The sequence below is a fragment of the Otolemur garnettii genome, unplaced genomic scaffold (assembly GCF_000181295.1).
Source record: "Otolemur garnettii isolate 467f Iridium unplaced genomic scaffold, OtoGar3 scaffold00011, whole genome shotgun sequence".
Lineage (NCBI taxonomy): Eukaryota > Metazoa > Chordata > Mammalia > Primates > Galagidae > Otolemur > Otolemur garnettii.
This window is the reverse complement of record NW_003852406.1, coordinates 28,555,769-28,574,179: the sequence shown is the minus strand read 5'-3', so window position 1 is coordinate 28,574,179 and position 18,411 is coordinate 28,555,769. Positions and strand designations below refer to the sequence as shown.

General features: G+C 47.7%; 1 pseudogene; it reads left to right on the top strand.

The window, feature by feature from the left end:
• The first annotated feature begins 4,426 nt into the window (after nt 1-4,426).
• LOC100943099 lies at nt 4,427-7,551 on the top strand (annotated as a pseudogene).
• The last annotated feature ends 10,860 nt before the right edge of the window (nt 7,552-18,411 follow it).

Genomic DNA, 18,411 nt, shown 5'->3' with positions numbered 1-18,411 from the left:
TTGGCGGGCCCGGGCTGGGGATTTGAACCCGCCACCTTAGGGGTATGTGGCTGGCGCCTTAGCCGCTTGAGCCACAGGCGCCGAGCCGGGAATCTTTTTTTTTTTTTGAGACAGGAGCCTCAAGCTGTCACCCTGGGCAGAGTGCCATGGCATTTCAGCTCACAGCAACCTCCAACTCCTGGGCTCAAGCGAGTCTCCTGCTTCAGCCTCCCAAGTAGCTGGGACCACAACGCCCAGCTATTTTTTGGTTGCAGCCATCATTGTTGTTTGGCAGGCCCAGGCTGGATTCGAACCTGCCACCTTAGGTGTATATGGCTGGTGCCTTAGCCACTTGAGCCACAGGCACCGAGCAGGGGGGTCTTTTTGATAAGCAGAACTGTCTGACAATGGGATGGTCTCTCACTGATGACATGGAGCCTCCTGGCACTGGTAGTATACAAGATTGGATGGCATGTGACAGGTGCCATGGTAAAGGCACGGCTTTTTGCTTTTATCAGGCAAAAACCCCTGCACTCGGATCAATATTTTCCAGTCCTCAAAAAATTGTTCAAGCAGAGGCCAGGTGTGGTAGCTCACGCTGTAATCCTAGCACTCTGGGAGGCCAGGGTGGTCGGATAGCTTGAGGTCACAAGTTTGAGACCAGCCTGAGCAAAAGTGAGACCCCCATGTCTACTAAAAATAGAAAAACTGGCTCGGCACCTGTGGCTCAAGCAGCTAAGGCGCCAGCCACATACACCTAAGGTGGTGGGTTCAAATCCAGTCCGGCCCGCCAAACAACAATAATGGCTGCAACCAAAAAATAGCCGGGCGTTGTGGCGGGCGCCTGTGGTCTCAGCTACTTGGGAGGTGGAGACAGGAGACTCGCTTGAGCCCAGGAGTTGGAGGTTGCTGTGAGCAGTGAAGCCATAGCACTCTACCTAAGGTGACAGCTTGAGGCTCTGTCTCAAAAAAAAAGGAAAAACTGAGGCAAGAGGATCACTTGAGCCAGAGTTGGAGGTTGCTGTGAGCGATGACGCCATGGCACTCTACCCAGGGTGACAACTTGAGACTGTCTCAAAAAAGAAAAAACATTGTTCAAGCAGAACTCCTTCAAGTGAAATAATGCACCATAGTGCCTCAATTTATAAAATAATCACAATAGGTCCTCTTTGGAATCACTGGGGTTGAGATCTTGCAGCTCTCTGATGTGGCCTCTCCTTTATCCCCAGGAACCCCTTTGGAATATCCTAGGTGAACACCAATGTCCTTTCCAACTGGAGTTTCCTGAATTCTGTGGTTCTTTGACAAATTTTCAAACCAGAAATTCTTTTCTTTTTCTTTTTTTTAATTAGAGACAGAGTCTTACTCTGTCCCAGACTAGAGTGCTGTGGCTCAACCTAGCTCACAGCAACCTCAAACTCCTGGGCTCAAGAGATTCTCCTCCCTCAGCCTCCCAAGGAGTGAGGACTACAGGTGCCTGCCACAATGCCCAGCTAATTTTTCTATTTTCAGTGGAGACATGGGTCTCACTCTTGCTCAGGCTGGTCTCGAACTCCTGAACTCAAGGGATCCTTCTACCTCAGCATCCCAGAGTGCTAGAATTATAGGTATGTGCCCTACACCTGGCCTCAAACCAAAACTTCTACCCTTCTCAAGCTTTTTCTGAGCTGTTCCGGAGTTGCCTTGGATGTGGTGTCACCAAGATGGCAGTGTTTAAGGAGATGGGAAAACAAAGTGTGTGACCTGCTGCGGCCACACACCTGCACTACCCTCTCCAGGGATAGCCCAACAGTGAGGCCTCTCCATGCTGAGGCCAAGGGTCACAGTGGCAGTAGACGGCAGATCTGAGCTGACCTAAGCAGGATGTGCCAGCCTTTTACCACCTTTGGTGCAGACAGGGCAAAACGCAGGCAGGCCCTAAATCCTGAACCAACAGGTGGGGTGTGGGTAGGACTGGTTTTGCCACACTGTGGGAAATCCATCTGGAAGGTAGACTAGAAGCCTGCTGGAGTCTGTCCGGTAGGGTCTCAGAAGTGAGCAGGGGGACCTCCTGCACTCTGAAGGGTCCATGTGAGAAGGCCGGTGGACCTGCCTGGAGGGCAGCCAGTTACTGCCCTCCTTTCTCTGCCCAGTTTTCGCTGCATTTGAGTCTGTTTTTTCCAGTAGAACCAGGGTTTTTGTCATAAAATTCTTGGGCTACTTGAGTTTTTGGATTATACAGTCCTTTTTTTTTTTTTTTTTTTTAACATAGTGATGATAGCTCTCATCTCTCCCATAAACATCTAACTGGAGGAAAATGTTTTCCCTTCAGGAGGATAACAAAAAGAATAACACCAAGGAGATTTCATTACAGTGCAGCTGCTTCTCCGGTTGGCAAGAGGCATGGCTGTAACCTGAAGCTGCTTTTGTTTATTTAAAAGGAAAGACAATTATTCCCTCATTCAACAATACTGAGCACACATTGCTGCTGGGCTCCTGCTGGCATTGGAGATGTTAAGTCAGCCCCAGCTCTGGAGATGCCATCAACGGAGGGCAAGATGGACATAAAAAAATCCCACAGTCCGGGCATCCATGAATTGCTAGCAATTGGTTTAAGCATGCTGATACATAGTTAGCCAGGTCAAGAAAGGATGGACAACAGGCCTTCTCAGCAGACATCAGACGTGCAGAGGTGGCACAGAGTCAGGGAAGTGTGGTGTCGTCTTCCTGGGTGGGGTGGGGCACAAGAGGTGCGGGGGAGAGAAGGCCAGCAGGTGGACTGATTCGGGGGCAGGGGAGGGTCTGGTGGGGAACTGCCAGCTGAATGAAGGAGTTTGTACTTTATCCACCCAGTGATCAGGAGGGGTTTTGAGCAGGTGGAGTCATGACCACATCAGTACTGTAGTAAAAAGTCCTCCATGAAATGATGACGATGTCTACAATTTGCATCCAAATAAACTTAGGCCAAAATGCAAAAGGCAATAAATTGTAGGATTATTTGTAATGAGAAGCAGCCCAAATGGCTATCAATAGTCATACCATCATCAAATAAACTATGGTACAACCATGCAAAGAGGTAGTAGGTAACTATAAAAAGGAATGAGGAATATATCTCTATATGTTTTTAATAAAAAGGAATGTATGTACAATATTCATCTAAGGACGGTAGGCATACAAATATATAAACATACAAATGGATCTGCCTATATTTAAAAACAGACAAGCAATCAATGGAAGGATAAACCATAGACCTCCTATGAAGTTTTCTTGCCAAAAAAAATTCAACCTAAATCTAGATTCAGATGACAATTTCCAGGAAATACAGGGAACAACAGAAAATATTAAAGGACACTGTAGGGATGGAATCAGTAACCTCTACACTTACTGAAACGGGAACCTCTATAGGATAAATGACCCAGTTTCTTTCTTTTTTTTTTTTGAGACGGAGCCTCAAGCTGTCCCCCTGGGTAGAGTGCCATGGCATCACAGCTCACAGCAGCCTCCAACTCCTGGGCTCAAGTGAGTCTCCTGCCTCTGCCTCCCAAGCAGCTGGGACCACAGGCGCCCACCACAACGCCCGGCTATTTTTTTTTTTTGGTTGCAGCCGTCATTGTTGTTTTGGCGGGTCCAGGCTGGGGATTCGAACCCGTCACCTTAGGTGTACGTGGCTGGCGCCTTAGCCGGTTGAGCTATAGGCGCCGAGCCGACCCAGTTTCTTAAGCAAGTAAATTGCAAAGAAAAAAGAGAGAGAGATGTTAAAGGAAGCAGATAGTTAAAGGAAACCTAATAGACATTCCAAACCAATCACAACCTGTGGAACTTATTTACATCCAGATTCAAACAAGCTAAAAAAAATAAAAATAGAAAGATTTTTGACATATAAAAGACAATTGGAAATTTAAACACTGGCTGAAGAGTTGATGATATTAAAAGTATTATTAATTGGTTTTAGGTATGATGTGATTACAGTTTTTCCCCCAAGAGTTTGGAGAGGAGTCGAAAATCAGCATTTCTCAAAACTCTTTTCAAAATCTCCTTCTTCAGCCGTCTCCTCTGTGCTTAAATAAACTTGTCATTACAAACTCCAGGCAAAGGCAAAGTGAAGATGAAAAATAATTTGGGGGTCAAAACACATTGTGACTAGTATATATAAACCATTTACCTAAGTACATGGTTCTTCAGCCAATTTATAAAATGTTCAAGTACATTCAAAAAATAGTGCTAATTATTGAAAATGCCACCAAAAAACCTTCCAATTATATGCCAAACTTTCAAGTTAAAAAGTATATAACACAGGAGAGATGCTGGAGAAGTTAATGTACAAATTTAGACAAAAATATGTTCCCCTAGTGTCTTAAATGTAAGGAAAGTATTTTGAGTCTTTTATATACAGGCACCAAGGAGTCATGTGTTCATTTTATCAACACCAGAGGCAATGACAATGCTAAGAATAAGCGTGCATCGGCACATGTATTTTCAAGGTACAGAAATGGTATTATGTTATAACGTCTTGTCTGGTTTCCTGCTTTTTCCACTAAGCGCTTTGGCTTAAGGCGCATCCAGGTTGCCTGCACCGGGCACGGCCACAGTCCACCCGTCCACTCCCGCATCGCCCTGCAGGAACAAAATGTCTGGGTCATATACTGATATGGAGGCTTTCGTCTGCAGACCTGCTAGCACAGCAGATGCCAACCCCCCTTCCCGGTGCTTGTAAGCGGCATTCTGGAAGTCTGAAGAGCAGTCATACCTCCCAGTCTCCCCCCAGCTGCAGGCTTAACTCTCAGAATGGAAGGATTTGTGGGTAGGAAGGTGAGAATTAGAATAGCCAGTCCCACTTCTCTGCTCTGGGAGAAGTCACCCCGGAGGCCAGTCAAGAGGCCCAGCATCTCCAAAGGACTTGTTCCAATGTCCCAAACAGTCCACAGCCTCTTCTGCACTGCCCCACCAAAGCTGGGGGTGACAGGGCACTGAGCAGGGACACCTGGGATCAGGTTGTGGCTCTTGATCTCTGCATCTGCCCCTGCATCTGGGGTGAGTCTGTGAGGAGAAGCTTCACTATGTGTTGGATAGAAGCCATCATAGGTAGCTCAAGCTTCTTGCTCTAAACAAAATTCAGAAATGCCCAACTTGTTTCTGGCACCACGTCTCAGCCCCTGAGAAGGGCTTCTTGTGGATTTCTGCGGCCCCCCTCTCTGGCCTCCAGGGGGCACTGTTCCTCCAACATCCACGGATCTGAGCCGCTCCCAGACCGCCGTCCACCGGCCGGTGGGGGTGGTAAGACTCAGATAAAGACTTGGGGAACAAGCAAGGGAAACGGGCCCGGGCAGAACTCAAATCTGGACAAGTCCTCTGGGGTATATAGCTTCGCTGTCTCCCCCCTGCTCCAGTAGCACCATTTTCTCCCCTGGCTTCAGAAGTCCTTCCTATTCCTCTAGGCCCTTCCAAATGCAGAACAAGAAAGATTGAGCTCTTCCCCTACCCTCCCTGGTCCTGAAGTTCCACTTCCTGCCTCCTTTTCCTGCTAGCAGAGGCCTTTCTCAGTGGCCTCCAGGATGGACCTATCTCAGGAAGACACAACCACCACACCCCATAGGTATGTGAAAGGGTGGGGTAGAGGAGGGCTTTTCTTTGCTCCCTGGACCCTGGCCCCATGGGGAAGACTCTGACAGCTTTGCTCCCTGACCCCTGTTCCAGGACTCTGACTGTTAAGGACAGCCTGGGACAAGGCCAGTGAGATCAGGGCAGGAGAGTGGGGAGGAGAGTAGGAGTTCAGGAGGGTGTGGGTTCTTCTGGTGCAGCCTGGGGAAGGGGTGGTGGCAGATCCTTAAGAAATAACATGACCTCTGTCTAGGGAAGGGCACTCACTAGGAGGATAATACTCTTTCACTCCACAGCCATGGTTTGAGCATCTCCTACATGTCAGGCACTGTGCTAGTTGGAGGATACAATGACGAACATGTGATGTGTGGGTCTTGCAGTCCAGGAGCTGACACTGGAGGGGAGAGGAGATAAACAGTGCTAGTAAATGCATCAATGTAAATCACAATAAGAACGATGGGGGAAACCAGGAGGGTGCCCTGATAGAGAATGATGGGGAGGAGGGGTTACTAGAGACACGGTGGGCAGGAAGGGAAGCCATGGGAAGCTATTTCTCCTGACACTGATGCAGTGACTTATGGGAAGTTCCTTCTGCCTGGCAATCCTTTCCTTCTCCTACAGCATCCTCAGTTTTCTCTTCTGTTTTGTTGAAAGAGGTCCCTTCCTGGAGTGTACATGTGACCCACACCCGGCCAATCAGGACACTGAACCTCACTCTGGCCACAGTGATCATTTCAGAGATGGGCATATGACTCAGGTCAAAGCCAGTGAGGCTGGAAACTGGCTGCAACTTTGGACAAGAAGCATATCCCTTTTTCTGAAGATGCAAAACTAGAATATAAACCTAGAATAGCAGGAGTGCCACTGTGGGAAGAGCCTGGCTGAGAATAGAGCCAATCGGAAGTAAAGAAGAGCTGAGGGGCTTTTGGTTTACTGGGCAACACCACAGCGGCCTCACAAAAGGCAGCAAAATGGGAACCAAGAAGAAAGTGGTTGATCCATTTTCTAAGAACGATTTGTATGATGTGAAGGCAGCTGCTATGTTTAATATAAGAAATATTGGAAAAACACTAGTCACCAGGACTCAAGGAACCCAAATTGCATCCGATGGCCTCAAAGGTCGTGTGTTTGAAGTAAGTCTTGCTAATCTGCATGATGGTGAAGTTGCATTTAGAAAATTCAAGTTGATTACTGAAGATGTTCAGGGCAAAAACTGCCTGAGTGACTTCCATGGCATGGATCTTACCCATGACAAAATGTGTTCTGTGGTTAAAAATGGCGGACTATGATTGAAGCTCCTGTTGATGTTAAGCCTACCGATGGTGGCTCGGTGCCTCTAGCACAGTGGTTACGGCTCCAGTCACATACATCGAGGCTGGCATGTTTGAACCTGGCCCGGGCCTGCTAAAAACAAAAATGACAACTGCAACAACAAAAAAGCCAGGCCTTGTGGCGGGTACCTGTAGTCCCAGCTACTTGGGAGGCTGAGGCAAGAGAATCGCTTAAGCCTAAGAGTTGGAGGGAGCTGTGAGTTGTGACACCCCAATACTCTACAGAGGGCGACATAGTAAGACTCTGTGTCAACAAAAATGAAAAAGACTACTGATGGTTATTTGCTTCATCGGTTCTGTGTTGGTTTTACTTAAAAACGCAGTAATCAGATACAGAAGACCTCTTACACCCAGCACCAACAGATTTTTCATCAAATCCGGGAGAAAATGATGGAAATCATGACCAGAGAGGTGCAGACAAATGACTTGAAAGAAGTTGTCAGTAAATTGATTCCAGGCAGCATTGGAAAAGACATAGCAAAGGCATGTCAATCTATTTATCCTCTCCATGATGTCTTCGTTCGAAAAAGTAAAAATGTTGAAGAAGCCCAAGTTTGAATTGGGAAAACTCATAGAGCTTCATGGTGAAGGTAGTTCTGGAAAAGCTACCAGGGACGAGACAGGTGCTAAAGTTGAACGAGCTGATGGATATGAATCTGCCTGAAATGTAGGCTTTTAATAATGACAAGGAGTCCTATTTGTGAAAAAAAAAAAAGAAGAAGAAGAAGAAGCACTGAGGGGGAGGGAGGGAGAGAGAGAAAGAAGTTGATCGAGCTCTAATGCCATTTTTAATCCCTAAATCTGCAGGAGGAGTAAGGAGGTGAATCATCCTCAAAACTCTCTTTAAAAGCATCCTCCTTTACCATTCTCCTCTCTGCCTCCGCCTCCCTAGGAAACTGCAGCCTGTCTTGGCGAGCCCTGAATGAACAGGCAGACTCCTACAATCTTTCTTATCTTTACCTTTGGGCATCAAACTGCTCAGATAACAGAAAAGCCCCATTTAACATCCTGTTACATGAGTTTGGCTGGCCCCTTTCTACAAATGACGTGAGGCCCAGAGAGGGTAAATAACTTACCAAGAACACACAGCTGGCCAGAGGTAGAGCTGAGTTCACACCCAGGTTTATATCTCCCTCTTTCTACTACCCCAGTCTTTGGGGAGACTGGAGTCCCAGATGGTGGTGTGGTCCAGCAGGCAGGACCAACATGGGGGTGAGGGCCGGTGGCTCCTGGTATCAAGGCCATAAGTAGTTTGGCCTGGGATCCAGGATCCCAACTTTAGCCCTGGCAGGCTGGTGGCAGGGCAGAGTCCCATATCCAGAGCAACTGTCATTTACGAGGTCCCAAAGTATAGGCCAGGGTCTAGAGACTGAATGGTCCTATGTGCCAGGGGCCTTGCCAGGCAGGTAACTGTGTTAATGTGCTTCATCCAGAGAGGAAGCTGACTGCCAGCCAGAGCTAGGGAGACCTGCTGCTGGCCACCTGCTTGTCCTTTCTGTGTCAGAACTGATTCCCGGGCTGGGGTGAGGCTGAGGCTGGTCAGCAGGGAGCTCCAGCTGTTGGAGCAGAGGGAGGCAGTGTCAGGGGCCAGCCCTCATCCTCCCTTCCATCAGTCCTCCCCTTTCCATCTTCCTAGCATGGCCCTGCCTGGCCCAGGGCCCTCATGCCTCTCCAGAATCCTTACCTGCTCCCTGCCCACCAGGGCTGCCACTGTTTCCCTGACTGCACTATTTGCTGGTCCTAGAGTATGCTTTATAATGGCAATCTTCATCTACAGAGGATCTTCAAATCTTCTCAGCCGGGCATTTAAAGTGGTTCCAAAATGTGTCCTACTCAGCTTTTTCAAGTTTATTTCTCCTTTCCCTGAGCATCCTGCACATGTGTCAAGCTGTGCACAGCCATCCCTCTGCCTTATCTCTGTTCAAGCTGTCTCTCTGCCACCCCGCCCTCCCCTCTCCATCTGGCAAATGAAACAGCTCCTTCATTAGGCTAGTCAGCTTTGAATTCAACAAGGCACTGCAGGCGTCTCCCTCTGTGCCAGCCATTCCCGCACCTCGGCCCTTTGTAGTGTGATCTTGTTGTCGCCCAGCCAGGGTCCTCTGCCTGCCGCCCAGGAGGAAGCCAGTGCACTGAGACTGCAGGGAAGGAGTTCCTTCCGCATTACACTAAGCTGGGAGATGGGAAGAATTTCTCAAATCCGAGAATTTGAGAGACATGATTTTTAGAGACAGCTTGGTGGGCAGAGGATCAGGCCATCAGAGTCTGCTAATTGGCTGAATCTGGGGTGGAATCACCAGTCCCCCAGTATGGGCTGCCAGACTAGGTGAGTCAGCCAATCCACTGGAATGCAGGACCAGGTTCTTGGGTCATGAGACCAGTTGAGTCAGTTCCCTGGTATGGGCCGCCAGTCTGGGTGCGTCAGCCAATCCACCAGAATGCAGAACTGGGAAGATGTATCTCAGAAACTACCCCTAGGTTTCAAAGAGGTAATGTTATCTGTGGAGAAAGCTAAGAATCTTTATGGCCACCCGCTATGTGACATTAGAATAGCAGTTATGGACAGTGACTTATCATTCTTTTTGGCTAGGCCTGTTCCTCCACATAGAGTTTTGGGGCCCTTACCCCAGTTCTTAGCTTGCATCCCTTTATTTTGTTTTTTTTTTTTTTTTGAGACAGAGCCTCAAGCTGCCCCCTGGGTAGAGTGCTGTGGCATTACAGCACAGAGCAACCCCCAACTCCTGGGCTCAAGTGAGTCTCTTGCCTCCGCCTCCCAAGTAGCTAGGACCACAGGTGCCCGCCACAACGCCTGGCTATTTTTTTTTTTTTTTTTTTTTTTTTTTTTTTCGCCCCCTTTTTTTTTTGGGGCGTCCGGGGTGGGGATTCGAACCCGCCACCTTAGGTGTACGTGGCTGGCGCCTTAGCCCATTGAGCTATAGGCGCCGAGCCATCCCTTTATTTTGTAAGGGTGGTTTCAATCTTGGTAATCCTCATTTATTAACTCCTGCTTGAGACCGTATCCTTCTTTCCCCACCTCTCTGAACTGTAATCCTTCAAGGGCAGATGCTGTGTCTTGCTCATTCCAGTGTCCCAAGGTGTCATGCCTGTGGCAGGGGTCAATGAATGTGTCACATAACTGGGACAAACACAGGCTCTGGAAAGAAAGAATAAATACTGGCTTAGGAGGTTAGAACTTAGCCACTTAACCTGTAAGTTCTCCACAGTAGTCTGTGGAGAGTCACTGCGTTTCTTTGGCCCTCAGGATCCCCACCTGTAGGGCTACCATCCTGGGCTAAGATGGGAGACTGTGCAGATGTGGGCTGTTGTTACAATGGCCTGCCTTGCAGGCAGGAGATGTACTGGGGGCAGAAGGAAATAATTGTGTTTCTTGGAGACTCTTAGCCGTAAGCGCTGAGTGAGGCCAACGTGAGGCCTCCTCCATGACCCTCAGATGCCACTCTGGGGGGTTAAGGTGAGGGATGGGGCAATGGTTGCGTAGCCCCATGTGCACGCGTCTATGTGCGGTGTGGGTTAGGTGCTTGGAGGAGTTCTCAGTGTCAAGGAGGAGCAGGAGGTCTTCTCCAGCCTGTGGCCACCTGCATGGTGTTGGGTGGCCATGGGCTCACTTGGCCGGCTTGCAGTCCTACATTCCCCAAGACTCTAGGCTGCTTACAGGGACTTGGGGAGGCAGGGGGAGGTATGAGCTGGGATTTCATCATTGTGCTGTATCTGAATAGAAATGAATACCTGAGCCCTTTGAGAACCAGCAGCCCCCTTCTCCAGAGGGGAAACCAAGGATCACACAGGAGAAGGGACTTGCCAAGGTCACTTCTGCAGTCTTATCTCCAAAGCAAGAGTATGGATTTTGGAGACTGGGTGGTTTGAATTTCAGCTCTGCCACTTACTAGCTATGAGTCTGAGCAAATTATAACCCCCAAGGTTTAGTTTCTGCAAATGTTAATGGGCAATTACAATTCTAATATTTTACTGCCATGAGGATTAGAGAAAATGATGGATGGAAAGAGCCTCTTCCTTCCTCCGTGGCTGTTCAGGCATCTGGCCCCGTGTCCCTGGGCACAGAGTGATGGGGGCATTTACTCCAAGATATCCTGAACTGCTCAGGGGAAATACCCTCCTGGTTCTCAGATGACAAAGCTCCCAAAGGCTTTAGGAGAGAATCCCGGGGAGAGGAGGAAAAGAGAGTATGAAGTTGGCATTGGGTCCAGGGCCAGAGGTGTCAAGGTCTAAGATCAGTGCAGCTGTGTGTGGGAAGCGGAGGGAAGCCCGAGGAGGCACAGCTACCAAAGACGCACACTTCCTTTCTTGATTAAATGGCAGAGCATGAGAGCATGTTTTCATGGCTGAGACCTACCTGTATGTATAACCTGCTGAGTTTTTGCTTTTATTATTATTTTAATCAACACATAATAATTGTACACACATGTATATACAGTGTGATATTTTGATACGTGTACACAATGTGTACTGATCCAGTAGGGGTAATTAGCATACCTGTCACCTCAAACATTTATCATTTCTTTGTGTCTGGATCATTCAAAGCCTGCTCTTCTAGCTATTTGAAAAGACCAGGCAGTCCTTGGGTTATGAATGAGATAGGTTCTGTAGTTTTGTTCTTACATTTAATTTGTATGTAAGTTGAAACAGGTACATTTACCTGTTACCGATTACCATTTACCTACCTGGAATAGCTTCCAGTCGTAAGTGTGAGTTGTATGTAAGGCAGACGTTTGTAACTTGGGGACTGCCTATATACAATCAATTGGTGTTAATGGCAGTCACCCCACAGTGTTATAGAAGGTTGCAATTTATTCTTCCTGTCTAATTGTGATTTTGTATCCATTAACTAACCTCTCATTATCCCTCACCCCTTCTCTAGTAGCCACTATTCTCTCTCCCTCTGTGACATCAACTTTTTTAGCTCCCACATATGAGTGAGAACACGCAGTGTTTATCTTTCTGTGCCTTCCGTATTTCACTTAACATTATGTCCTCTAGGCTCATCCACGCTGCTTCAAAAGACGGGATTTCATTCCTTTTATGGCTCAATACTACTCCATCGTGTATATACAGCACATTTTCTTTACCCATCTATCCATGGGGGGCTTAGGCTGCTTCTGTGTCTTAACTATTATGAGTAATGCTGCAATGAACAGGGGAGTACAGATGTCTCTTTGACGTACTAATTTCATTTCCTTTGGATCAATCCCCAGCAGTGGGATTGCTGAATCATATAGTAATTCTATTTTTAGTTTTTGAGGAAGCTCTATACTGGTTTTCATAAGGGCTGTACTAATTTACATTTCCATCAACAGTGTAAAAGAGTTCCCTCCTTCCCCCTTCCCCATCATTTGTTATTTTTTGTCTTTTGACAGCATCCATCCCAACTGGGGTGGGATGATATTTCCTTATGGTTTTGATTTGCATTTTCCTGATGATTAGTGATGCTGGACATTTTTTCACATAGCTATTGGCCATCTGTATGTCTTCTTTTGAGAGATGTCCTTCAGCTCATATGCCCCCCCCCATTTTTTTCTTTTGAGACAGTCTCACTTCATCACACTTGGTAGTGTGCTGTGGTGTCACAGCTCACAGCAACCTCAAACTCTTGGCTCAAGTGATACATTTGCCTCAATCTCCCAAATAGCTGGGACTACAGGTGCCCACCACAACGCCTGGCTATTTTTAGAGACGGGGCCTCGCTCTTGCTCAGGCTGGGAGTTTTCCCATTTTTTAATCAGATTGTTTGGTTTTTTGCTGTTGTTTGAGTTCCTTTTATATCCTGGATATTAATCCCTGTTGGATGAATAGTTTGCAAATGTTTCTCTCCCATTCTGTAGGGTGAGGCCTCAGCAATCCCCACCAACCTAGGTCCCTACCCAGACCAGCCAGGAGCGCTGCAGACAGTGGGCAGAAAGCCAAGGCCAGGGCCAAACCCTGGGCCCGGAGACGACCAATCAAGGGCTCTGGGGGCAGAACAGGTGGGGAAGGGATGACCAGGCTGCCTGGAAGAGGAGGAAAGAAGGGGACTTGGAAGGGAGGGGAGGGAGTGGAGACTGCTGGGCGGGTGGGCACGAATCCAAAGGGAAGGGCTGCTTCAACACAGGACATAAAGTGAATCCAGCTATCAAGTGGCCAGAGGCTGACCTGAGGGCAGGGCTAGGTGCCAGGGGGCTCTGATAGGCTGCCCAGTGCCTGGTTCTATGACTAGCTCACTGTATGACCCTAAATAAGAACCTCACCTTGCTGGGCACTGCTTTACTCATCTGCCATTTCAGACATCCTCTGGCCTGGCAATGTCCTAAAGAGATGAATGACCTCTCATCTGGCCCGCAGAGTAAGTTTAAATCTCCATCCAGATAGTGTCTCTGCTGGATACAGGACACAAGTGCTGGTTTAGTCAAGTCTCTTGGAATACTGAGGAGCATTTTCTGGAGGATTACTGGAAGAAAATTCAGGGGGGAGGGACTTGCTTACAGAGAGTGACCACAGCCAGAACAGAGTGGACAGGGGAGGGCAGAGCCAGCAGAGGTGGGGGGCATCCAGAGGTGGGAAGTGCCAGCTGGGGAGCCCCATGGTAGGGACAAGGAGAGTCATGTGGCTGCAGCTCACACTGCCCCAATGAAGATCAGAAAATGGCTCTTGCTTTGACTGAGCCACACTGCTCGGCTAAAGGAAGAGGGTCCAGTTTTCAGACCTCACTTGTCCCCTTGTCAGGATGTCCTTGTGTTGGGTTCTACAGAAGCAGACACTGAGACAGTATTGGGGGCTCTCAGTGTTTAGTAGGGACCTGCACCTGTGAAAGGAAGGGAGCAACAGGTCTGGGCAGAGGGAAACCCACCTGAGTGAGCTGTAGGCTCAGCCAAGTCTCAGCTTAGCCAACACTGGAGCAAGTAGTGTTCCCCGAAGGTGTCTGGCATCAGACCTAAATGGACAGGCCTTTACACTCCTGCCTCTGTCGGTTTCCAGATGTTGGCTACCCCTGGAAGGGCAAAGCCTCAGAAGAGGTGGCCTCTGTAGCTGAGGCGGGCTCTGAAGGAACTGACAGCTGGGACTATCTGCTGGTATCTCTTTCTGCAGCTGGGCCGTGGTTCTTCCTTGAAGGGGGATCTGGCCCTATACATCTCCATGGCTAGCACAAGGCAGCCCTGTGGGAGAGAAACTTTAGAGGATACAAACCTGTGTCTTGTCTACATGCTTTGAAAAATGTGGAAGGGGAAAAGAAAATTAAACAATAGTCTTTGTATCAAAGGAGTCTTGATCAGGATCGTCAGATTTTCCGAGCATGCTGGTTCCTGATTTTATCCCGTAGAAGTTTTGAAATGTCTGATTTGTCATAGTTCACCACTTCCCTCTACTCCCTGTGCTAGCTCCTGGGCCTGGCAATATGCTTTCTGCTGTGCAAAGGTATCAGATCATTCTTTAATTATGTTTAAAGCAAAGAACATCATTTCCCTTCTTTTCCTATTTCTGTGTAATTTGGCCATGGGACCTTGAAATCGGGGAGTAAGGCGGCATCTCTGAAAAGAGCTATGACCTGAGTCCTCAAGAGAAGGGACCATTGGGCTTCAAGGCCTTCGATGCCCTGCTAGTGCCCTTAGCTTGAAGTCCAAACCCTCAGCTGGCATGTCGCACCTGCAGGAGCTGGCCTGCTTTCTCCCAGCCTGCCACAGAGTCGGGGTGCAGAGAGTGTTGCTGAACGAGTGAAAATCCTTCTTATTCTTAATAGTGATAATAATAATTAAAAGGACTCATATTTCTCTAGGTTCTACCCAAGCATGGGAACTCATGAGGGCTCAGTGTCAGCCACAGACTAAAGTTGCTCGGCTCATTTGCTCTTAGAAAACCTCGACTCTTTCCTCAAAGTCTACTCCAGACAGTTTCTAGAAGACAAGAAGGAAATAATAGTGAGTTCTGAGCAAAACCTCTGGGCTCACCTCTGAAAGAAACCAGGGATTCTTGGAGAAAGGTTGATTCCAGAGTGGGGGATAGGGGAACTTACAAGGCAAGCCTGAAACAGCTTGTGCAAAAAAGAAAGGACGTGCTGGATAAATGACGGGGCCATGTCCAAGGGTAACAGAAACTGCCTGAAGGGGTTTACGGTGGCCAGTCTAGGATAACTGAGCAACATCACAAAGACACATAATAATAATAATAATAATAATTGGATGAAACAGGAATTCCAGGGTCCACTCTAATATAAGTAAATGAATAAATAAATGGGAAAAGGAAACATTCTTCCTTAGAGTGTGATAAAGTAGATGGAATGATGGAGTTAGAAAATCATCCACGGATGCTAAACCAGTGAGTGAGGTACAGTGAAAAACAGGATCTACACGTTTACCTAATCCCAAAGGATTTTTTCACAATAGACTTACTAGTCACAACGGGAAAAACAGTAACTTTATGGTGAAGAAAACTGATGGATGCCACCTTAACCAGATGATCAAATTAACATCACCAATAATGGGACAGATTGATATCACGTGCCTCCTGCCATGATCCACTGAGAAGGGCACAGAATTGCGTATGTAGTGTCCCTGCCCAAAACTCATCCCCTGCAGCTAACCTTGAGGAAGGGACTGGACACAAACCCAAATTGAGAGACATTCTTTTTTATTTTATTTTATTTTATTTATTTTTTTGAGACGAAGTCTCACTATGTCATCATTGGTACAGTGCCGTGGTGTCGCAATTCATGGCAATCTCCAACTCTTGGGCTTAAGTGATTCTCTTGCCTCAGTCTCCCAAGTAGCTGGGACTACAGGCGCCTGTCAGAATGCCCAGCTACTTTTTGTTGTAGTTGTCAGTTTAGCTGGCCTGGGCTGAGTTTGAACCCACCAGCCTTAGTGCTTGTGGCCAGCACTGAAATGACTATGCTACGGGTGCCAAGCCAAGAGACATTCTATAAAATAACCAGTTTGCAATCTTCCAAAGCGTCAAGGTTATGAAAGTCAAGGAAAAGCTAGGGAACTGTCACAGACTGAAGGAGACCAACATAAAAAAAAAAAATAGCTTTAAGGGATATTACAGTTGATGGAATTAACTTTGAAGATGGAGCTCAAATTACACAAGAGTGTTATATTGGTGTTAAATTTCTTAATTTCGTGAAAATTGTACTGTGGTTATATAAGATACTTTCTTTGTTCTTAGAAAATATATGCTTGAATAATTTAGGGGTGAATGGGTTCCATGTCTCCATCTTACCCAACTAATATAAAAATATGTATATATAAAAATGAAGAGCAGAATAGTAAGAAAGCAATTGTAAAATTTAAACAACTTGATGTAAGAGGGTAAGGGGATTTGTGTGTACTCTTTTAACTTTAAAATAATATCAAAATTAAAATTTACACGGCAGGGGGTGGTGGAACATGCCTGTAATCCCAACACATTGGGAGGCAAAGGCAGGATGATGTAGTCAGGAGTTTAAGATGAGCCTGGGCAACATGGCAAGATTTGATCTCTACGAAAAATAATTAGCAGGTGTAGTGGGCACCTGTAGTCCCACCTACTCAGGAGGCTGAGGCAGGAGGATCACTTAAGCTCAGGAGTCAGAGGTTGCAGTGAGCTATGAGGATGCCACAGCACTCTAGCCTGGCTGACAGAGGGAGACCCTGTCTCTAAAAAAAAAAAAAAAAAATCACAAAAGAAAAGAACATGAGAAAATGTGCCTCTAATGGACAGTGCGAGGAGGGCACTTCCACACACTGGGTTTGGGAGGCAGCTGGGAGATGGGTGCTTGCACCCTGAGAATGTGGCATCTCACAGGATGATGGGAGTCTTGCTTCTCTGCCTACCAGGTGCTCCTCAGCTTGGTTCTGCTATTTGAGTCCTGAGAATGAAGCTTTTCTAGCTGAGGCTGAGTGGACAGGCCCATCCGTAACCACATTGCTGGTGTGAAGGTGCCGTCACCACTTTGCGCTGTGAACCTCCTGTGGGTGAGATCTGGGCTGGGTGCCTTTTCATGTTACCAAACATGGGTGTGGGTGTGGACACCTTATTTAAGCTTTAGAACAACCTGAAATAAGTATGCTCAGTGCCCCTATTTACCAGATAGGGAAACTGAGTCTCAGCAAGGTGAGGCTGGAGCTCTTCCAAGCCATGCTCACAGCTTGTCCCCTGTAGTTCCTGGCACATGCCCGTCTGGGTTTTGGCATTGACCCCTCTGCCTGCCTTCGGCTGCCCCTCCTGCCTCTGCTTATTAATTTTCTGGCCCAGCCAAGACTAACGTCAAGGTCTCCTGCCTCTGAATTGCCGGTTCTGGATGGTAATTAAATACCCACTGGGCTGAAATCAAGCTTTACCTTACCATGAACAAGTCATTTTCCAACTAAATTAAAACCAACCCAACTGGGGAGTGGATGCTGAAAAACCATTTTGAACCTCTTTTGAGAAGCAGCTGTCATAATGGAAAAAACAAAACAAAACAGGCTAGAAAGGGTTGGGCATTGGAGGACCTTTGGAGGTTGGGCATTGGAGGACCTAGGCTGGGACCTGGTCTTCTGGGGTTTTGATACAAAGTTCCACAGAACATCTGGTAGGTGCCCTTTATAAACCTCTGGATGCCTCTGCCCTCTGTCCAGTGAGCTGCTGGCTGGAGACTCTTGGGACTCAGGAAGGACCCCTCCTCCACGCCTGCTGGGCTTCAGTGTTCCAGTTATCACCAAGTGGCCACTTTGCACCACTTTGCACCTCTTTGATATCCTTCAAGAATCCTGACCGACACTCGGATGACTGACTGACAGTGCTTGGAAACTCAGAGTCACACTCTTGCGGCTGCATATTAGTAAATCTGAAAGCTCCTTGTCAACTCAGAAGAGCTGTGTGAATGGGAAGACTTATTTTGCAGCTGCTTTTAGCAGCAACTGAAAAACAGAATCTATATCACATCCTGAAAGCCAAGGGCCACACCCTCTGCCCCACTGAGGACTCTGGGGCAGAGATGTTTCCAACGAAGAGCCCTGTCCCAAATGGCCCCTCGGCTCCATACTTCCTCCTCCCCTGGAAACTTCCTTTCTTCCTCCTTTCTCCTCATCCTGCTTCTGTACAAGGCCCTGACCTCCAGCGGCGTTCTGGGGAGGAAAGATCCCACTTAGCAATGTCCTCTCTGAGCCTCAGTTTCCTTATCTGTTGAATGGGGCTATAATGCCTTGCATGGTTTCAGGGAAACCTAAGTGGGGTATAAGGCATGTGAAGTGCTCAGCACAGAGCCTGACTCAGTGAGACCCTGGAAGGCTATTCCTGTTACTCTGGACTTCCTGTCCCACCTGGTCTCACAGGTGACCTCTTTCTCATTAATCAGGACCCAGCTCTCCTTCTGTGGGAGGGCTTTGAGGGCCAGGTCCTCTCCCTTCATGGGCCAGTGCCTTTCTCTCCAGCACATACTGCTGTCCACACACAGCACGTTTACTCTTCCTGGCCTGCCCTCCCCCACCAGACGGCAGGAGTGGTGCTGGGTTCATTTCCACAGATGGGGGGCTCAGTAAATTCTAGTGGGTGTGCTGCA